This window comes from Macrobrachium nipponense, chromosome 13 (genome assembly GCF_015104395.2).
Source record: "Macrobrachium nipponense isolate FS-2020 chromosome 13, ASM1510439v2, whole genome shotgun sequence".
NCBI classification, from domain to species: Eukaryota; Metazoa; Arthropoda; class Malacostraca; order Decapoda; family Palaemonidae; genus Macrobrachium; species Macrobrachium nipponense.
This window is the reverse complement of record NC_087206.1, coordinates 67,881,066-67,898,565: the sequence shown is the minus strand read 5'-3', so window position 1 is coordinate 67,898,565 and position 17,500 is coordinate 67,881,066.

The window sequence follows — 17,500 nt, the reverse complement described above, 5'->3', positions numbered from 1 at the left end:
GTTTAGTGAATGTCTTGTGAATGTTAGTGTTTAGCAAATGTTTAGTGTGTAAGTGTTTACTAAGTTTTTAATGAGTGGATGTTCATTCACTGTTTAGTATTTAATAAGTATTTAGGGTTTGGTAAGCATTTAGTATTTAATGAGTGCTTAGGGTTTAGTGAGTGTTTAGTGTTTAATTAATGTTTAGGATTAAGTGAGTGTTTAGTGAATGTTTATTACCAAGTGTTTGGGCTATAATGAGCATTTAGTGAATTTAGTGTTTTAAGTGTTTAGTGAGCATTTAGTGTATAGTGTGTGCCTAGTGAGTGTTGGGTATTCAGAGATTTGTGTTATTGAGTGTGTGTATGTTAAGTGAGTGTGTGTGTGTGTGTGTGTGTAGTAGAAATTTATGAAGTTGTGAGAAATTTACTGAGTTACTGAGTAAGTGCATTGTGAGTGTTAGTGTTTAGTGATTGTACTACATTATTGTTTAGTTAGTGCTTCGCTACCGTATGCAAAGAAAGTCTTGTATTTACACAGGAACCATTTATGATTGACAATGCTTATATCCTAGGGCAGATGCTTAGACCTTGACCGCAATGGTTGGAGTGCTTAGGCCGGTTTTCGTGAGGTAATTTTTCTCTGTGAAATTGGGTCGAATAATAATAATAAAGATTAAAACGTAATAGTAATAAAATATAGTAATAAGACCTTTCAATATGGCCTTCCGAAGTCACTCTCGGCAGGGAAATCGCTACTCCAGAGATTGACGCCCTATGCCTTGCACACAGCTGACATATTTGCACGTTCGGTTGTCCGAATTTCATGACTGTTTGAGACACATTATAAATCATAAAAGCAATGGTAAATACATTGAACAAACGTGAGGATATAATATGATGTTAATGCCTGCCTACTGGATATAATGAACAATTAAAGTAAAAATATTACTAGGGAGAAAATTAGCCGAATAATGGTCGTCAAAGCCAGCATCGATAGAATGTATTGAAACACATTATATAGGCTGCCTGTGGTGCGTGCCGGCGGGAAGTTAAGAGACAAACACAATCAGCTGGCTTTAAACATCAAACGGCGTAAGTGTCATTTTTATCTGACTTTAGATTTTCTTCCCTGAAGATATATGGTGGCCCTGATACTTGGTGATAGTGTCACAGATCAATTTGAGTGAGGCAGCCGAAAAATATGTGTGGATTAGATAATTGACATGATATTATAGACCAACTTAATTTGAGTGTCAGGAGCTCCCAAATGATCGTCAACTTCGATAGGGGGAATAAACTGGGTGATTATGTTTTAATGTTTATAGTTAGCCGCCTATCCTGAACAATTCATTCACATTTCCGTTTCCAGTAATTATTTGTGGTGTGATACATCATCTCTTTGTGAATGTGCGGGAGTTAAAACGGCTCTTTTTGATGGGACTTTGGTCTTAATATCAGTCGAACTCCCATATCCGATAAAAATTACATTTCATCCACACGAGCCAACAGCAACTAAGACACGTTGGGCTACGGACCTCGACATGGCTGCAGTGCCCTAACTATAGGCAAAAAAAGAAAATGACCAAAGAAACTATTAAAACGATTAATACTTATCGTACATTTCGTTTTTAGAGGAATTGAGAGTGGCACCATAGGACTGGTTGAATTGTCCAAAAATGGGCCCCAGCACACATACTTGTAGTTGTTGTCACTCGTGATCCCCTCCCATTCATTTGATGAAATACTTACTTTGTGTGATAACTCTACACCAAAGGATAGTGCTAATATTATATATATATATATATATATATATATATATATAATATATATATATAGTATATATATATATAGATAATATAATATATAATATAATATATATATATATATTATATATATATATATATATATAATTATATTATATATATATATATATATATATATATATATATGTGTGTGTGTGTGTGTGTGTGTGTGTGTGTGAAACTATAGAAAGTAGACCAAGAGTAGTAAGTCTCATCATAGTTTTTCTATATAGATGTGATGGAATTAATGAAGTTAAATATTCCATATGTCAATAGGAATTTAAAAAGGTAACTCCGACAGTAATTCTTGTCCTGAAACATCACAATATTCCTAATATTAATATTGCCCTATGATAGATTTTTAATCATTTTCAAGGTGCCCTCCCATCTCTCCCTTCCAATCGTAGGTTATATGTCTGTGAAGGGTTAACCACCTACTACAAAATGTCTGTCTTACCATCATAGCATTCTAGGATGTGCAGTGTTATTGTAGTACAAATTTTACTTGGTATCTCCGATGTTGGATGCAGATCCTGTCTCCCCCTCCCCCTCCCCACTCGTTGTGGGGTGTCTGTCAGGGGGTAATCACCCTCTAAAATGTCTGTCATTACCACTGAAACATTCTAGGATGTGCGGTGCAATTGTAGTAACAGTCTTATTTGGTATCGTCCAATGTTGGATGCAGATCCTGTCTTCACCTCCCCCCACTCGTTGTGGGGCGTCTGTCAGGGGGTAACCACCCACTAAAACGTCTGTCATTACCACCACAGTATTCTAGGATGTGCAGTTGGTATTGCAGTATAAATTTTAACTACCTCTTTATAAACCCCTCAAGTTGGATTCTAGATACCAATTAACCCCACCTTTTCAGTGCGTCTGTCAAGGGGTAACCCACCCTCCCCCCCCTCCAAAATGTCTGTCCACTGGTCTTCTATAATCAGTGGAGTCTGCAAGGTATATTACATATTGTTATTTTTATCTGGTATCTCATATATTGGAGGGGGTCTACCGGACCCAAAATCTAACTAAGTTAAATTATGGGGGTTTGTGGTGCTTGTTTTAAGCCCTAAGCCACCCATATATTTTCGGCAGACGGTCAGTTTCACAGCTTACAAGTCTACTCCGAAATACCAGTAGGGGTTACAGTCGGTATCTCGTTTGTTGTATCTCAGTGGTCCGGGGTGCCGCTCTATATAGTAGATTCACATCAACCGTGCATCTAAAGTCTAGGCCAGTCCCTTACGACGCTCCTGATTGGCTGCTGATAAACCAATCACGGCTGGAAACTCTCAGTCTCTCTCGAGAGTTCACATAGGCAGGATGTCTGTTCCACCTCTCCTGAAAGACTCATCCCTCAGGAGACATGTGAACTTTCGAGAAAGACTGAGAGTTTCCAGCCTTGTCATTGGTTAATCAACAGCCAATCAGGAGCGTTGTAAGGGACGGGCCCAGACATTAGATGCACGGGTGATGTGAATCTACTATAGAACCTACCTTTATTTGAACTGACTCCCAAGCGGAATCTCGCATTTAATCGATGGCTGTATATAATTCGTATTTAGTTCTGTACTTCCTAAAGATTTTTTTTACTTTAACACTCTACCTTGTATGTTGACAATATCACGACAATATGAACAAGTAAAAAATGCGTCCTTGTATAGTGCTGCATAAGTCGCTGCCCATGAAACTTCAACCATGGCCCAGTGGTCGCCTGTCCTACATAGTTGTCAGACGCACGATTATGGCTAACTTTAGCCTCTAAAAAAATAAAGACTACTGAGGCTAGAGGGCTGCTATTTTGGTATGTTCGATGATTGGAGGGTGCATGAACAACATATCAATTTGCAGCCCACTAGCCTCGGTAATTTTTGGGATCTGGGGGCAGGCAGGAAAAAGTGCAGATGGACGGACAGACAAAGCAAAGCCGGCACAGTAGTTTTCTTTTGCAGAAAACTAAATAGAACCCTTCTTGGAAATGTCGTTTCAAGAGTGCATGATCTGCTTTAAGGCTTCTCCCCGAACGTTCTCGTAAATGCAAACAATCCTCCCACGCCTGGATCATTTTCTTATCGAGTAGGGGGGGGGGGGGGGGGGGGGGGGGGCGGGGGGGGGGCGGGGGGGGGGGCGGGTCCAGGAGTACGTAGAAGTTTTCTCTTAAAAAAAACTCCGTGTTTCTTCCCCAGAAGAAGAACGGAAAAATAGCAAGCCTCCACAAACGCAGATAAGTGGAAGCCACGAAGGAAAGTGAAACACTGGAGTAGCTCCAAGATCTTTCGACTCAACGTCCTTTACTTAGCAGACTCTGACTAAGTAAAGGACGTTGAGTAGAAAGATCTTGAAGCAATCCAGTGTTTTACTTTCCTTCGTGGCTTATACCTTTGTTTATGCATTTGTGAGAGAGGTAGCAAGAGAGTATTTTATTGCAATGCAAAGAATTTATATATATATATATATATATATATATATATATATATATATATATATATATATATATATATATAGAGATATATATTACGAGAGCACAAACCGAAATAAAGGAGATTGTGAACGAAGCAGGGGAAGGAAGAGAAGACGATGGATTGAAGAGCTCAAAAATTTGCGGGAATACAATGGCATCATAGAAAGACCATAAAACAGAAGGGAGTGGAAGGACACGTCTAAGGCCTTTGTCCTGCAGTGGACTAGTAACCGCTGATGATGATGATACACACACACACACATATATATATATATATATATATATATTATATATATATATATATATATATATATATAAATTCTTTGCATTACAATAAAATTCTCTCTCTCTCTCTCTCTCTCTCTCTCTCTCCAGTTATCATCCATGAAATTTGACGACCAAATGTATACTAAACAAAACACTCCAAAAGACAAATTGACACCTTAGAACAATGTCGTCCTTTATCCCCAAACCACCAATGAATCGCAAACAAAGAATCTTCGCACGACCCAACTGAATTTTGAACCAGCTGAAATATATATAGGCCACCGGCGCCATTTCCTTCGACTTTTAAGAGATAAATACTTAGTGGTGAAGGCTCTCGAAGTTAAAACCGGCATTCATCATCTTCAAGTCATCATAAATAACAATAGGAGCACCATAATTACGTCATAAATTGAAACCTCCTAGGATAAGGCTCATCAATTGTATGATAACCAGGCAAAAATATCTGCACCGCCATCAGTCATTTAACCCTTAACGGACGGGTAGCGTCTCAGGAGTAGTAATATCAGGTTTTTGGTGGTGGACAGATTGATCTTATAGATAAGCAATATTAATTGCAGCGTTATCCTTCAACCCTCGGAAGTTGCGGATTAAAACAACGAAAAACGTGAGTTTCTCACCGGCGAGTTTACAATACTCCGTAAAACTTTTTCTACAGCTTTTTGCTTACTCGGGGAGTAAGCCTACAAACTACTTTGTTGCTGCTGTTGGTGGTAGTGGGCGTTAGGAAAACCCGAAGGAAAAGAGTAGAAAGTCCTGAAAAAGGTGTTTCGCTTAGATTTAAAGATACAGGAATTTTAGGATAGGATATTTATGGTTTGTTTATTTGAATGAAAATATAAAAAATGGATAATGTGAATATTAACAAGTACAGTACAGAACGATTATTTCTAAATAGAATATAGCGTCTTTATCTTGATTTTCGTAGGTGAAACAACGTGCTATTTGACCGTAGATATTTTAACACGCTCCCAGAGTAAATTTTCCTAGGAGGTGAACGAAAATGCGATGACTGTGGACGCTATTAGAGAACAGAGAAACGTTTTATAGAAAAAGACTTTCAAATTGGAACTTCAAAAGTTTAACAAGAAATAAGAAACACAAATGAAAAAACAGATTGAAACAGAGCAATAAGAAAGAAATCCTCTCAACTTACCTGCTTTTCACGCAAATGCCTGCTAAAACCGAAGATTGGCAGCACCTTTCTAAGCCACAGCCTGCAAGGAGGAAAATCAATGTAATCACACTTGTGTGGTCCGTTATTGTAATTTACGAGGAGAGACTGGCACCTACCAAGAATAATTTATATCAATTTAATTGTGAAATTGTGTTCATTTCAGTATGACGAATTTCACACTTAGGGATATGATGCTTCCAGATAATTGTGAAAGGAATCTCTCTCTTCTCTCGTCTTCTCTCGTCTCTCTCTCAAATCAATTATCTCTCGCTCTCATTCCTCTCTCTCTCTCTCTCTCTCTCTCTCTCTCTCTCATAAATTTTTTAATCACTGAAATTACAAACGTATGTAGAAATATTATGCAAAATCACAAATGTGTTAATAATACGCTTCTCTCAAAAATTAAAATACATATAAAAAACCTGAATTATCAATAATTATCAGCCTAATATCAACAATAGGGCGTCGTGTAAAAGACCCTCAAACAGCCAATAAGGGTAATTGGAAAGTCATTTTCCAACTGGTTTGACATGAAGATCGACAGCGTAACAAACCCCGTAGGGGATAGGGCCGCACGTCAGTAACCTCATGCGGTGCACTGTAGGCATTACTTAAGGTTCTTTGCAGCGTGCCTTCGGCCCCTAGCTGTAAACCCTATCGTTCCTTTTACTGTACCTCCTTTCATATTCTCTTTCTTCATCTTACTTTCCTTAAACCTCTCCTAACACTTGAATCATAATGCAACTGCTTAAAGCTTTTCCTACGGTTACACCCTCCAAACCTAGTATACCGTCAATTTCCATTTCAGCGCTGAATGACCTCATAGGTCCCAGTGCTTGGCCTTTGGCGTTAATTCTATATTCAACTCTACTTACTCAACTCAAGAACGTAACAAAGGACAAAGCTCTTTCATCTAACCCACTTTTGTATTCCCTATATACAAAATCTGATTAATTGTGCTTTAAAAGTAATTAGGACGAACGAATATTACACTGAATACGATAACACATTCTTTACAAAAAAAACCTTACGTTAGATTTTCTTAAATTATTTAAATCATTTGTATATGCAATGAGTGTTGTTGCGGTAGGCTATATATATAATATATATATATATATATATATAGATATATATATATATATATATATATATATTTATGTGTGTGTGTGTGTGTGTGGTGTGTGTGTGTGTGTGTGTGTATATATAGATATATATATATATATATATATATATATATATATATATATATATATATATATATATATATATCAATACCACAGAAACAAAAAAATAATAAAATGTTTAAAAATCAACGTTCTAGTTTGTAATTAGTTTACGTTATGTAACTTATGATTACAATTGAAGTTTTTTAATATATGCGAAATTATGTTTTATAAAGGTATGAATATTTATGCAACGTTTCTCGGTCGTTCGCCTCTTTTTCGATCGTAAACTTTATGCTCGGATGTATTGCATTGGCATATTCTACAAAGAGGTCAGCTTCATATTCACTTTTGAAGAGACGAACGTAATCGTCAACAAACCTGGGATAAAACAAAAAAGGGGGTAGAATCTTAATGGGCAATTATCGAGCATTTGCTCCTCCAGGGAGCACATGAAGATATTGGCAAATGTAGGGCCGAGAGGAGAACCCATGGCCATGCCCTCTACTTGTTTAAATAATTTACCATTAAAAACGAAAGCGGTGTCCTGCACTGCAAGTTCTAGTAAAGATTTAAAATGCGTGCGATTAAAATGATTAAAAGTAGAATCAGGAACAGGAAACAGCTTGTTAAGAATCAATTCAATAGTTTCTCTAACTGGGATATTCGTAGAATATGCCAATGCAATACATCCGAGCATAAAGTTTACGATCGAAAAAGAGGCTAACGACCGTCTACCATTCCTGGACGTTTTAGTTTTCAGAGAAAACGACTGTTTTAATACCACGATTTTTAGGAAGAAAACTTTTACTGGACTTGGTACCAACTTTTATAGCTCATGTTTTATGAATTTTAAGTCCAACTCTGTTTCTACCCTTCTCCACCGAGCACTTGTCCTTACGTCGAACTGGGTCCTTTTCCATAACGAAATAACATTTTTAATTGACTTTTTTTAACAATAACTGTTTCCCTGCTAAGCTCGTTTATAGGAAATTAGATCACCTACTGAAAAAACATTTCATTGTTAAACCAAAAGTTTTTAACTGTCCCTAAAATGAAGTTCTATGCATGCTTTCCATTTACCCATGACATTAAATTTCACAAAAAGTTCACAGAAATCATTCAGGAACATTTTCATGCCATAAACGTAAAATTAATCCCTAAGAACCCTTTCACCATCGGTTCCCTCTTTACCTCGAAGGAGCGATTATCACCTTATATGTCCTCTGGTGTTATTTATAAATATACTTGCCCTGAATGTCAAACAGGGACCTATGTGGGATCCACCAGCAGACTCTTTAAGGTGCGTATCGATTCTCATCGTGGTATAAGCTTCCGTACTGGCAGCAGGATTGCAAACCCCGGACACTCCAATATTAGAAATCACTCCAAAATATGTAAAACATACATCGATAATAAAGGGATTCTGTATTTAGCCATAACCACCAACCCGCACGACCTTGTTATTCTACGAATCGCTCTTTATTAACAACTTGTTCCGTCGTTGAACACCCATACGTCTTCCCTCCCCTCTGTATTTGTCTTGACTTGTGTTGTTTATTTATGTTTTTATGTTTATGTTTAGTTTAACGCTGTCACTCATCTAGGTCGGTCCTTAACGTCTTGTTCTGTAGCTCTTCACTGCTGCTTTCATTTTTTTTTTTTTTTTTTTTTTTTTTTTTTTTTTTTTTTTTTTTTGTAAATTTTTCATATCTTATGTTCATTTATCTTTCATTTTAATGTATGTCCCTTTTAAATTTTAATTTAATTTCCATAATTCTAATGTGTATATTTTGTAAACTTAGTAAGAATAATTTTTTTTATCTTTTGCATTTCTGAATTTTTAATTTTTATTTTTATTTTTACAATTTTACTAGGAATTTTATTTTTCTTTTTAACAGCCTGATGATGTAATTAATGTGATAATTACGAAACGTCGCAATAAAGACAGCATGTCATCTGCGTGTGTCCTCTTCCCTTCACATGATATTTTTATATATATATATATATATATATATTATATATATATATATATATATATATATATATATATATATATATATATATATATATAAAATTGGTCAGATTAAATGAATACCAAGCAAACAGAAGAATACTAACTTAAAAGAAATAACAATATTGATTGACAGTTCCCCTGAAGATCCCTAAATTTGTAAGCCTATAAAACAAAAAGCCCACACTGTATAAATGATCATATAAATTGCAGATCAAGATTTATACTCAGATGCTTCCGAAGCGTTATTACTTTTAAGAGAGAGAGAGAGAGAGGTGGAAGATTGAGGATTCCTTGTTGAAGTGTTTTTCTTTCCTTCTCATTCGCAATCACTTCGTTTCGGTCACCCAACCATTTTTTGTCTTGATTCATTTCTTTTTTTTTTTTTTTTTCCTGTTAGTCAAAAGGTAACTAGACTTACTCATTTTCATTGAATGAAACATAAACAGGTTTCACTTTCAAAAAAGCAGGCATATTTTGTTTTTTCAATATATACATATATATTGTTTTCCATGTATATATATATATATATATATATATATATATATATTATATATTATATATATCTCATGCATATATAAGCGAATACACACAAGAAAATGATAGGCAGAAATCCGAAAAGCGATACCATGATGAGGTCTTCCTAAAGACGAAAGCGCTTGGATTTCTCCCTATTATTTTCCTGTGGATTCGCTTAATTAATGAAGTCACGCGTATCTATTGTGATTTTTTTAAATATACATACACACACTTATATATATATATATATATATATATATATATATATATATATATATATATATATATATATATATATATATATATATATATATATATATATATATATACTTTTCTCTTCCACTCTCGTACTTGACATTCCAAATGCAAAGTCCACAGATGCTTTTCTGCCAGCAAGTCTGAACGTTCAGATCCTTGTCGTCAGAAGCGCAGTAGAAAAAAAAAAAAAAAAAAAAAAAAAAAAAGCGTTGCAGACAGTCTGTGAATGGTTCAACATTAGAAATGAGGTGCCAAAGATATTCTCTCTCTCTCTCTCTCTCTCCCCCTCCTTGTTTCCCTGTTTGGAATCTTCTTATATTTTGGATGCCTCTCCTTTTTTCTTATTTTTTTTAATGCAGTTACTTTTCTAAAGATTTATTTTTACATTTTTGCCATGTGTCCTTCGTGCTCGCTTTCCAAATACTCTTTTGGTATAAGTTCGGTCCAGATTTGGTAGAAAACACTTCCTCTCCCATGATAGACATTCAGTGCATAAGACCCGAATCTGGAGAAAACATTCTTGTAGCGTTATCAAAAGACAAAGTACAAGTATGAAAATCTACATGGATATATTTTTTATACAGTGAAAGGTCATGAATATCAAAAGTACACATCAGGGCAAAATAAATTGCGAATATCATATCTATAAAATGTATTACACTGCAAGGGATTTCTGCAAGGATCTAGGGAAGAGAGAGAGAAATAAGTTGCGAATATCATATTCATAAGATGTATTACCCTTCAAGGGTTCTGGGGGAGAGAGAGAGAGAGAGACTATGTATGTGTAAAATAGGGACAGTATATTTACTTACGTAAATTTTTTTTCTTAAAAGCTTGACACTAAACTGCTCAAAATGGAGAATCAAGTCATTACCTGACAAATATAGAGACAAGGGTGTAGTCTACTTGACAATTAACGCAGGTGTCGCAAAATAAAGCAGCATTATGGGTATTTAAATGACTCTATGAAAAAGGGGAACCGACAGTAAGTTGTTACTTCACGACTTGTAACTGCTTCAAATGGCCACGTATACTATGAAGGTGGGGAGAGAGACTGAGACCTTCTACCACCTTCTACCTTCATTTGGAAGCTACTGACTTAACACACTTAATTAACCTGACGCACAATAAGAAGGTTATGTCCCATTTTATTTTGCAGTCGAATAATTGTGTGTGTATATATATATATATATATATATATATATATATATATATATATATATATATATATATATATATATATATATATTATATATATATATATATATATATATACACATACTGATGTTCTATCGCTAGAACTGTGAGGTTCAAATTTGTGACCGAGTTGGAAAAACTTGACGGAGCGTTTACGTGTTACCACACCACGTCGTCAAGGTAAAGTAATAAATATTATTTCTTTACAAATGAATATCTTTTATGATGTCGGACTAAACGTAATTCTGATATAAAAACATCTTTTTATTTGACCATTCTGTGTCCGTTTCATGTACTTTTCTAAATTACTAAAATGATCTAATACTAACGCTATATTTTTGAAAGAGGCACCGATGAATATAGTAACCAATAATTCGCTGTGAAAGGATATATTAGCAGCTTAACTTGAAAAATGTTCGTGGAAAAATCGTCAAGATATCAGATTTAATTACCCAACTGAGGGTAAAGACTTGAGTTTATTTGAACGTATAAATTAATGCACTCCGATTTTCTATAAGAAAGCTGCAAAGGAGATCACGGACTATCAAGATTTTGTTAAAAACGAAACCTTGAATCTTGTAGCATGAATTAAGTCTTTAAGCGTTTATAGGGTAGAAAATTTCGGTTACAACCTTAGTAATCTTTAATCCCTCGTGATGACTGGAGTTAAACTTAATAAAGAAATTAATTGCTAAGGAATAAACGTTTTGTTTTTCTAGATTCAAGACCCCATTACCTTTTTATCTTTTTTCCCCTTACCGGGTCAGTAAAACGAAAGTGAATGAATCCTGCTGTCTGGGTTGTGAAGAGTTTTTTCTTTTTATAATAAAGAAATAGGATCATGATCAAGCGAGTAATGCCAAGAAATGGGACATTATTAGTTTTTTTTTTTTTTTTTTATTTTTTTTTTTTCGAAATTCAAGTTGAGGTATCATCATGCTAATTACGCTGTTCTGTATGACAAGCTACCTTTATTTTGTTAGGAAGAGAAAATGTGGGTTTTTCCTATTTTTTCTTTTTTTTCAGTAGTAGAGGATTTAATATCATAATGGCGTCCATTATTTTGTTGCAAAAAAGCGTACGTTTTTTTTAATCCCTTCTTTGTGGTTTTAGAGAGGAAAAAAAAAAGATGTGAACACATAAATCCAGGAAGGACCTGGGAGGAATATGAAAAATGAATAATGGTAGGAAGAAGCTCTCTGCAAACCCATTCTAAATTAGTGTAAGACGCTTTAAAATCAATAAGCTATATTTCATTAGAAATAATAATCGTTCTGTACTGGTCACTATCCACATTATTTTTTTTTTACATTGCCACTTTAATATAAAAACCATGAATATCTTATCCTAAAACTCCTGTATCTTTAGTCAAGGTGAAACACTTTTTTCAGACGTTTTTAGGCTTTCCCCCAGACATTTCCTACCCCCAAACAAGAACAAGAACAACAGCAACAACAAAGTAGTCTGTAGGCATAATCCCCGAGTAATAATGGAGGCTGTACTATTCACTTTTAGTTGGTTTCTCCATCAGAAACGAGTGTTATTGGAGTAATTTAAGTAAATAATATCCTTTGGAATTACCTGGTAAGGTTTTAAAACAAACAGCAAGTTATCCAGCTCTCTATAAAAGGTCTTAAATGTTGTAAAGAAGGAATAGTAGGTCTCATTCAAACTTGTGAATATGATGTGACGCTGAACGTTTAAATAATGCTTTTAAAACAATGCCATTGCGATTACAGAAGACGCAATTCAATTCTAAGGAAGTTTATTAGAACTCACAAAGATTGTTGACACTTGTGTAATTTATTACGAAGAATAACATTTCTGTACCGCGGGAATCTTAATAGAACTAATCTTATGCTTGCTGGGAGAACCACTACTAAACAAATTGTTTACCTTTAACAAGTAGAATAATTCCTACTCATAGAAAACGAAACGGACAAAGAAAACGCACGGGGAATATTGAATTCCCCCTATGCACCAAAATAAAGAAACCCGAGAAAAATAAAAGCAACGCCAGAAAAATAAAAAAATCAAACGGACGAAAACAAATTAGAGCATAACAATCGTTCCTTTCATGAAATTCTGTTTTAGAAATTCATAACTGGTTCGCATTCATACTTGGACCGTTGCACAATGGGACTTCGTTCATTCCATCGAAAAGTTTTTTTTTTTTTTTTTTTTTTTTTTTTTTGCAGACAATAGAGAAACCACGTTTCGAAACCAAATGTCCTTTAATATCTAATGCGCTCTACCTCGGAATTAATATATTTTCATATATGTTTAACCGAGGGGGAATTTATTAAGCGATAATAGAATTGGCGATCGACAGGCGCGAACCATCGACCTCCTCTCAATTCCAGGACTGGCAGTGAAGCCCCAGACCACCCCGCCACCGCAAGAGATATAAGTATATGCCGCCTCCCACCTCATATACCTGCCGCGCACAGGTATTTTTTGTTTTGGAGACTGCATAATGAAATAGAGGAACAACATAAAAGACATTAAAGCTAGAAACATTTGATAAAACTGTTCTGAGAAACAGACCTAGACCTTGTTAATTTTTGTTTGCACATATCTGCTACATTAGAGGAGTATTCTTAGCCAGTATGAAGTATGAATCTGACATAGTATTATTCATGATTCTCCTGCTGGTCATATTTGTATAATCGGGGACCTTAATTCTCATCCCACAAAACAATTTTGTAATGAACTTACTCGCTTCTGTCAAAATCATGCTCTCCAAATTAGCGATGTAATGCTCCTCCCTCCCTCCCCCTATTCATATGTACATAATAGAGCAGACGCAATTACAACCTCCTGGTTGGACCACTGTATCACATCTACACAACTTCATGATTCTATTATGACCTGCAATATTCGCTACGATCTTGCAACGGGCTACGATCACATCCCATTACAGATGTCATTCAGTACCCAATCCCTCCCTACCGTGAACCCCCTAACTGACCGCGGTAAACTGGGATTTTAAAAACCAACAAAAAACCAGATACTTTAGGGCGACCACGTAAACCAGGTTGCGGTCAATAGTTCAACCGGCAGACGCCTTACTTCGTAACAACACAAATTGTAGAAATGCCCACCACAGGAGGGATCTGAATGAATTCTATTCGAACATAATCTCCGCTATGCTTGCATCGGGCAGGGCTACATTTAGATTTCATCAAGGTAATTCTCGTAATATACCTGGATGGAATGACTTGGTTAAAGATCTGTATACATACTCACGGGAAATGTTTTACTGTGGAGGCAAAATGGTAGCCCCAGGGAAGAGCACACTGCATTACTTATGAGACAGGCGAGAGCGCAGTTCAAACTTGCTCTTAAGCACTGCAGGTTAAATGAAAAACAACTACGAGCCGATGCAATCTAGAAACTAAGAATCTGGTGATTTTCCTCGTCTTTGGAAAGATATCCATAGAATCCTTAAATCCCAAAACTAAAAAGCTATCACAGACAGTAGGGGAAGCAGTCGGAGACGAAGCTATCGCAAGTATGTGGGGCGATCACTTCAACAATATCCTGAATTGCATAAATGATCAAAATTCCGGAAGGGATGTAGATAACCTCCTTACTGACAACATTCAATTTCATTTTGCAGACCGTATTACGCCAGGTAATATCAGCGATGCCATAAACAGCCTACCTAATAATAAATCGCCCGGCTGTGATGGTCTTCCCGCAGAGGCTTTCAAATTCTGTCATCCGATAATTTACATTTTGTTAGCTGCCCTATTCAATGCGTGCATAATGCACCAGTTTCTTCCAGACTCCCTACTCTTAGTTCACTTGATACCATTAGTCAAAAACAAGCTAAAGGATGCAGCTGACCCTGGCAACTACCGGCCGATTGCAATCACAACGATCGCATCGAAGATACTTAAGTCGGTTCTTCTAGTGAGACCTCTCCCCTTTTTTACACACCACTGACAACCAGTTCGGGTTTAAAGCAAACCACTCAACCGACACCTGCATCTACATACTGAAAGAATTGCTGAACTACTACCTATCATAAGCCTCTCCAGTTTTCCTTTGTTTTGTAGATGCGAGAAAAGCATTTGACAAAGTAAACTACCTGAAGCTCTTCCTGAAGCTGCATAAAAGGGGCACACCCCTACATCTAATTGACATTTTACATTGCTAGTTCTCCACACAGCAATTCTGTGTCAAATGGGGTAACATATTGTCGTACACCTTCGGCTCCCTAAACGGGCTTCGGCAAGGGGGCATTCTCTCTCTATAACCTGTTTAATACGACACAGATGCCTTGATATTCAAACTGAACTCGCTCCCAATCGGATGCACTGTCAATGAAACAACTATAAACAACCTCTGTTACGTCGACGATATGGTTCTGATTTCCCCATCAGCGCAAGGTCTCCAACGACTCATCGACACTTGCCGCCAATATGCAGAGGAATTTGATATAATCTACAACGAAACCAAGATCCAGTGCATGTCGCTGCTCCCGAGATCGCTTAAGCATATTGCAGAACCTAGAATTTTCCACGGAAACCATCGGCTGGAATTTTTGCACGAATTTCCGTATCTGGGTCACATTATCACCGACTACCTAAAAGATACGGCAGACATTGAAGAGAGGCGTCGTAAACTATGTGAAACTGGCATCATGATTGCAAGGAGGTTTGCCTTCTGTCACCGGGACGTGAAACTGCTGCTCTTTCGCTCGTACTGCTACAGTATCTATGGGTGTTCCCTCTGGACGAACTATACCCGAGAGACCATGAGACGTATCACTGTTGTGCACAATGACATTCTGAGACGTCTCCAAACCCTCACTCTCCCCGCTACCACTTCGACACACAGGTTGTTCATGAGAAAACAAACTGGACAATTTAAAAAAATCATTGTTTGGAGAACAATGTCCAGTCTGGTAACCCGAGTGAGAAACAGCAGCAACTCGCTCATACAAAGCATCCTAAGGAGTGGAGCAAGAAGATCTAAATTGTGGGAAAGATGGGAAAATGAGGCGTTTGTCCCCTAAAAGAACTTAATCTCTGTATTGGCAAGATGTCATGTGCAGATTTTGTCATTATTATATTTATTGCTGATATTTTACTTTTCTATTATTACTGTGATTACTATCAAGTTAAAGTTTTTATACATTCAATTTTCGTATTTAGCCCTCTGGACCTGACTACTGTAACAACCTAAGGTCTCTAGTTGAAATTTAAGTTATATAATCTGTGCACTAACTGTTATAACTCTCAATGCATTTTTTTCTCACCAATATTATTACTGTTATTACCAGTATTATGATTACTATCTTTTATGCTACCTCAGCTATTTTGTGAATAAGTGCCGCTTATTCATATTATTATTATAACTATGGCCAAGGATAAAACCTGTTTAATAACCTCTGACCTCAAAGGATAACCTTGGCGCAGACAATACGATCTATAGTAGAATCACATCAACCGTCCATTTGATATCTAGGCCAGTTCCTTACAACGCTCCTGATTGGCTGTTGATAAGTCTATCACAGGACTGGAAACTCCGTCTTTCGAGAGTTGACATAGGCAGGATATATGTTCCCCCTCTCCTGAAAGACGTATCACTCAGGAGAGGTGGAACATAGATCCTGCCCGTGTGAACTCTCGAGAATCTACTATAGTACCATGTATACAATGTTGAGTACCCATTCTTCATAGACGATAAATAAGCTCATTATTAAATACATGCTTTGCACAGTCAATTTATCTGTTCTCTGTAAATGAACTTCGGTTATTACAATCAAAGACGTTAATGTTCTCAGGGAAATAAGTAAAAAAAATGAATAAATAAATAAAACTGAATGTCTGAGTGGTTGGAAAGCACGATTGAAGAAAAGAAGTGCAACGGAGGTAAAGTAAAAGGGGTAAAAGTTTCAAACAGTTAGGGTCAAAAGGGGTCACTGCAAGTGACCTTTTTCTTGACCTCTGCAGATACTGGGTACATACCCATTTACAGTTTTAGACACACACAACACACACACATATATATATATATATATATATATATATATATATATATATATATATATATGAGAGTACAGGAAAGGTCGTACAGATAGGGATTATATGCGATTAGTACCTATAATCTGAACACACCTGGAAAATTAGTAACCTTTCCAAACAAGCATAAACATGGGTGGACAATTTACAACAAAAAGATTTAGTCCAACTGCACAAACACAGGGACAGAGACATTTAAAAGATTATACGGCCGTCAGCTGACCATTCAGATCTTTGGTAAACAAAAAACTTATTTCACAAAAACAATATAAAAGATACATATACTACATCGAAGATATCTCTAAGGCAACTAATTTGTATTTTAAGTCTGTAATTATATCTTTGAGGTCATTCTTAAAACATGTTTAAGAATGACCTCAAGATATAATTCCTCACGTAAGTCAGTTTGGGGTCTGCTGAGTAAAGGACGTCGATTCCGAAAGATCTTGTAGAAACTCCGTTGTGTATTTGTTTTTCCTCGTGCTTAAAAACCTTTATTTATTGATTTATCACGTTCCAAACTTTCGTGATTCAGTTATTTATATATATATATATATATATATATATATCTATATATATATATTATATATATATATATATATATATATATT